The following is a 7046-nucleotide window of genomic DNA, read 5'->3' on the forward strand; positions in this document are numbered from 1 at the left end:
GCCTGGCCGAAGCTGCCTTGATTGAAATGCCAATATCCTGTCGCTTTCTGGTCTGGATTTACTATAACAATAAAAAGCAAGCGTCCTCCTGCAGAGTGAAGGGTAGCAGTTGGGCTTCACCATTTATTTAGTTGAGTGGGCTTAATGGAGATCAGTGCTCAGTTCTTCCTGGGTCCTTTCTTGTAGCTCTTCTCTGGAGATTCTCACCCATTACTGAGTTTAGGGGAAAGAATTTCCCTGGAGCTATGACAGCCCTCCAGGTGAAGAAAGGCAGGGTTCCCATCCAGTCTTCAGGGATGATAGTTGGGAGTAGAACTCGCCAAGAGTTTTATTGTTTGAAAGCATCTATATTTTTCTAGTTGCAACTTTTTTGGGGGGAGGAAGAATAAATCACACAATATTGGCAAGGTAAAGATTTTACTTCTTTCCAGATCATCAGGTAACAGATGATGGAGGTTGACAAGCTATATAAGTTGGTCTGTGGACTCCAAGTTCAAAAAAGCATTTCCTAATTGCTCTCAGAATTCTGCCAGGCCTGAAGCTTTTGAGGTTTGGAAGCAAATGACAGGAAAGCAATATCAAACAATAGTTACCTTACTAGGAGGAAAGACCCAGATATTTCTTTCATTTTTTATGGGCTGATTTGGATTTAATAGTTGCCTGGTCTTGTAAACTAGGATTCTGGGCAAAAAGAGCAAAGTCAGCAATACTCATAGTCTAAATACAGTCACAGGTCACATAATGACAGTATGACTACTGATAGGCCACATATATGACAGTGGTCCCATAAGATTATAATGAAAATTTCTATTGCTTAATATTTTTACTGAATCTTTTCTATGTTTAGATATGTTTAGAAACACAAATACTGTATTATTATTGTGTATAGTGTTTAGTACAGTAAGGTGCAGTACAAGTTTGTACCCTAAGAGCAAGCAACAGGCTCAACCTCAGGTGTGTAGTAGGTGTGTAGTAGGCTCTGCACTCTAGGTTTGTGTTAGTACAACTATGATGTTCACACAACAACAAAATCACCAATGATATCTTTGTCAGAATGTGTCCCTGTTGTTAAGTGACACCTGACTGCAAGTTTGATTCCTCCTGTGGTCTCATGTCCTCTACGTCCACTTAGCAGATTCCACCATGTTCAACTCAGGGATTCTTTTGCTCTTGAGGCTCATAGGTTTCACAGAGCTCTGTACCAACATTGATCAACTCACTTATGTATTCATTCTGTGAATACTGAATGCCAAACACCATACCAGGTTGTGAATACAAGGATAACTCAAGTATATTTTTGTAACTTGACTGTGAGCTTCTGCAAGCAAAGAGCTTAACTTCCAGGGAAAATCCATTTTGGGTGTCAGAAAGCCATGGTATAGACAGTGAGCTGCCACTAAGGTATAAAGGATACAGAGAATTCATGACGAGTTGTTCCAAGCAGGGAAAGGTGATGTTTGGTAGAAGGATGAAGGAAGACTTGGAGAAAACATGTGGGCTTAAATTCAAATTTATAGGACAAGAGACAAACACATGCCAGGTGGTCAAAGACAGACTTGGAAAAGCAGCAGATGAAATGCATTTCTTGTGGAGGTAGGTGGGAGACATGAGGGGATGAGAAAGGAACAATTCTGTAGCTTAGGCCTCATTTTGAAATTAGGATTTATGGGGTATATGGGCCACCTATAGGGCTCTAAGGAACACAATAAGGGGGTGTGGCAGGGCTCATAGGGAGTTTGCAGCAACAAGGTGTTTTCTGATACCATTTCTGACACTCAATATGTGTCATTTGTCCCACAACCAATTCTCTGACACCAACTGCGTGTCCAAAAATTCAGATTAATTTTGATAGTGGAGTTAGCATCAGATCCCATAAGTGAAAGGGGTCCGTCCCACAAGACTGTCTTTGCTTTAGCTATCAGTTACCAGTGTAGTCACCAGACAACTCACTTTTCTTCCTAGACAACTATAAACTTGGGGATTCTTATGCCCCCACACTCCTGCCTTGGCTTGGGCCAAGGTACGCATAATTCAATAACTTTCTAGAATAACTCAAAATAGTTATTGTAAAGGATACAACTCAAGCACCAGATGGAAGAGATACACAGGGCAAGGTATGAAGTGTGTGTGTGTGGGGGTGGGGCATAGCTTCCAAGTCCTCTTCACATTGCTAGCACAACCATGTTCTATCCCCCAAAGCTGCCAAGCCCTGCTGTTTGGAGGTTCTTATGCAAGTTTCACTGCAACAGAATGATTAAGTAATTGGGCATTGGTGATTGGACACAATCTCCAGCTCCTCTCCCTATCTAAAGAGGGCTTTGGGAGAGGAGCAGAGCCCCACCTAGCACCAAGCAGCTGAGCCTTTCGGGCTGCTGTACCATTGCCCCGAGCTCAGAGGAGCAGAGCCCTGCCCAGAACCGAGGAGGTGAGCTGCATGGGTGCCAGCAGCAAACCCTGCCCCCCTCCCCCATTGAAATGAGAAGACACCTAAACAGGTCTCAAAACCAGACTTCCAGATCATCTAAAGCAACCTCAAAGGGAAACGAGATGGAACAATCTGATACTCAAACACCTGGACTCCCTGAACTGGCAACAAAAGAGGATCTGGAAAAAATGAAATCAGAAATAATTACTCACATAACAGCAGAGATTGTGCCCATAGTGCAAGACAGGATTAATAAATTTAGAGAGGACACAGATAAAAAAATAGAGGTGCTGAGGAACATGATGGAATCCCAACATAGGAAACAAGTGGAATCCATAAAACAGATGCAAACAGATTTCCAGGAGATTAAAACTCCATTGAAAGTCTATGCAGCAGAATGAGCCAATGTGAGGATAGAATTTCAGATATAGAAGATAAGATTGCAATTAGTGACTAGGAAAAGAAAAATTGCTTCAAAATTGTAAGGGAACATGAGAAACCAATCCAGCAACTGCTAGATGATGGAAAGAAGAATAACATAAGACTGATCAGAGTCAATAAAGAAACAGGAAAGCATGGAGATGACATAAAATATTCACAGAAGTGATGGCAGAAAACTTCCCAAGGAGGGGAGAAGAACTTGACATACAGATAAGTGAGGCATATAGGACTCCAACTAGCCTTGATAAAAAAAAATTATAGACATAGGCATATAATTGTTAAGATTCCAGAAACTGAACAGAAGAACAAAGCTCTACAAGCAGTTAGAGAAAAGAAACAAATCACATACAAAGGAAAGCCCATCAGAATCACAGCAGACTTCTCAATGTAAACCCTCAAGGCAAGAAGAGCTTGGAGTGATGTATTGCAAGCCCTAAAGGAAAACAGCCTCCAACCCAGATTGACGTACCCTGCAAAACTCTTTCAAAATTGATGGAGAAATAAGATACTTTCATGATAAAGAACACCTTAGGAACTTCATGAATACCAAACCAGCACTCCAAAAAGTTTTAGACAATAGCCTAGGAAAAGACAATGAGGATCACAATCCCAAGAAGCCCAGCAGAATGAATCCATCAGGCATGACAAGAAATTAAATGCAAAGGCGGAGAATCCAACAAAAAGAAAAATTCATGACAATGATAAGTCAATACATATCAGTTATAACCATCAATATTAATGGTCTCAATTCACCAATCAAAAGAAATAGACTAGCAGAATGGGTCAAGAAGCAAGATCCAACAATGTGCTGCATACAAGAAACTCACTTAACTCAAAAACAAACTCATAGACTGAAAGTTAAAGGGTGGAAAACAATTCTCCATGTGACAGGAACCCGAATAAAAGCAGGAGTAGCTATCCTCTTGGCAGACCAATTGGATTCCAAACCAACACTGATTAAGAGAGACAAAGAAGGACACTACATCCTTGTAAAAGGAAAAATCCAAGAGGAAGAAATGACAATCATAAATATCTATGCACCAAACACTAGTGCACCCAACTATATAAAACAATTAATAACAGATGTGAAAAATCATATAAGCACTAATAGAGTAGTAGTTGGGGAGCTCAATACCCCACTGTCACAAATAGGTAGAGCAACTAGACAAAAAATAAGCAATGAAATACTAAAACTCAATTAAACTCTTGAACAAATGAACTTAACAGATATTTACAGAGTGTTCCACCCCACAAAATCAGAATACACATTCTTTTCAGCTGCACATGGGTCATTCTCCAAAATAGACCACATACTTGCTCATAGAACATGCTTAAGTAAGTGCAAAGGAATTGAAGTTATCCACTGTATATTATCAGACCATAGCATGATGAAATTGGAGATCAATAGCAAAAGAAACTGCAAGAATTTCATAAACACGTGGAAATTGAACAACACACTTCTGAATAACTAATGGGTCACAGAGGAAATTAAAGAAGAAATCAGACAGTTCCTACAATTAAATGACAATGACAACAAAACATATCAGAATCTATGGTATACAATGAAAGCAGTCTTATGAGGGAAATTCATAGCAGTGAATACTCCTATTAGGAAAAGAGAGAGAGAGCCCAATTAAACAACCTGATGCTGAACCACAAGCTTCTAGAAAAAGAAGAGCAGGACAAGCCCAAAGCTCACACAAGGGAGGAAATTATAAAGATCAGAGGAGAAATCAATGCAATGGAGACTAAGAGAACAATGCAAAAAAAATCAATGAAGCCAAAAGTTGGTTCTTCAAAAGAATCAACAAAATTGACAAACCCTTAGCCAATCTTATCAGAAAAGGGAAAGAAATGGCCCAAATCCATGCAGTTAGGAATGAAAAGGGTGAAATTACAACAGCCCCAGCAGAAATCCAGAGGATCATCCATGCCTACTTCCAGAACCTATATGCCAATAAGATGGAAAACAGAAGAAATGGACAGATTCCTAGATATATATGAATTACCAAAGTTGAATGAAGAAGACCTAAAAATTCTAAACAACCCAATATCAATCAATGAAATTGAAAACATAATTAAAAACTTGCCAACTAAGAAAAGCCCGGGTCCTGATGGCTTCAGTGCTGAATTCTCCAAGACATTTAGAGAGGCACTACTGCCACTACCATTTAAACTCTTCAATGAAATTGAAAGGGAAGCGATACTCCCAAATTCATTCCTGGAAGCAAGCATCACCTTGATCCCCAAAGCAGAGAAAGAGCCAACTGAATAGGAGAACTATAGGCCAATCTCACTAATGAACATAGATGTAAAATTCCTTAATAAGATACTGGCAAATAGAATGCAGAAGATCATCAAGAGGATCATACACCTTGACCAAGTGGGATTCATCCCAGGGATGCAGGGATGGTTCAACATATGCAAATCAATCAGTGTAATACACTATATCAATAGAGCCAAGGACAAAAACCATATGCTTATCTCCATAAATGCAGAAAAAGCATTTGACAAAATCCAACATGCATTTATGATAAAAACCCTACAAAAATTGGAATAGATGGTCTCTACCTCAATCTGATAAAAGCCATCTATGAAAACCCAACAGCCAATAACATACTAAATGGTCAAAAACTGAAATCCTTCACACTAAAATCAGGAACAAGACAAGGATGTCCACTATCACGACTTCTGTTCAGCATAGTTTTGGAAACATTAGCCATGGCAATTAGGCAAGAGAAAGAAATAAAAGAAATAAAGGTAGGAAACAAAGAAGTCAAATTGTCACTATTTGCAGGTGACATGATACTCTATATAGTAGAACTCCACCAAAAGTCTTCTAGACTTAATAACCAAATTCAGTAACGTAGCTGGATACAAGGTCAACACACAAAAATCAATAGCTTTTCTCTACGCAAACAACAGACTCACTGAGAGAGAAATAGGGCAAACAATTCCTTTCACAATAGCATCTAAGGAACTGAAATACCTAGGAATCAACCTAACAAAAGGAATCAAAGACCTCTTCTCTGAAAACTATAGCACTCTGAAAAGAGAGATTGAAGACAATATCAGAAAATGGAAAGACATCCCTTGCTCCTGGGTAGGAAGACTCAACATAGTGAAAATGGCCATACTTCCAAAAAAGCTATATAGATTCAATGAAATCCCAATTGAAATCCCAGCAGCATACTTCATGGACCTCGAGAAAATAATCCAAAAATTCATTTGGAACCAGAAGAGACCTAGAATTGCAAAAGCAATTCTAGGCAACAGAGGCATGGCAGGGGGTATCACAACACCCAAGTTGAAACTATACTACAAAGCTACTGTGATAAAAACAGCATGGTACTGGCAAAGAAACAGACCTGAGAACCAGTAGAACAGATTAGAAGATTCAGAAACAACCCTAGACACACTTCGCCACCTCATCTTCAACAAAGGAGCCAAACACCCTCACTGGAGGAAAGATAGCCTCTTTAATAAATGGTGCTGAAAAATTGGGTTTCAACTTGCCAAAGATTAAAACTAGACATATATCTCTCATCATGCGCTAAACTAAAATCAAAATGGATTAAAGATCTAAGTATTAAAACAGAAATACTGAACCAGCTAGAAGAGAGGTTAGGTAGAACTCTTGAAGACATTGGTGTAGGAAAAGATTTTATGAACAAAACCTCAGTTGCCTGTGAACTAGCACAAACAATCAACAAGTGGGATCTCTTCTTATTAAAAAGCTTCTGCACAACAAGAGAAACCACCAACAGTGTGAAGAGACACAACCCACAATATGGGAAAAAATTTTCACCTGCTGTTCCTCAGACAAAGGTCTACTGTCTAGTATATATAAAAAACTTTAAAAAATCAGGCCTCCCAAATTTAAACATCCAATCCAAAAATGGGCATCTGAAATGAACAAATATTTCTCAGACAAAGAAGTAGAAATAGCAAATAAACATATGAAAAAATGTTCAACATCACTGGTCATTGGAGTGATGGAAATTAAAACAATGTTGAGATTCCATATCACCCCAGAAAGAACGGCTGCTATCATGAAATCAACCAATAACAAATGCTGGTGGGGCTGTGCAGAAAGAGGAACCCTGCTCCACTGCTGATGGGAGTGTAGACTGGTGCAACCACTGTGGAAATCAGTATAGAAATACCTTAAAGGACTAGG

Source organism: Heterocephalus glaber, unplaced genomic scaffold, assembly GCF_053883595.1.
Source record: "Heterocephalus glaber isolate CG9 unplaced genomic scaffold, H.glaber_assembly_v1.0 deba00001610, whole genome shotgun sequence".
NCBI lineage: Eukaryota > Metazoa > Chordata > Mammalia > Rodentia > Bathyergidae > Heterocephalus > Heterocephalus glaber.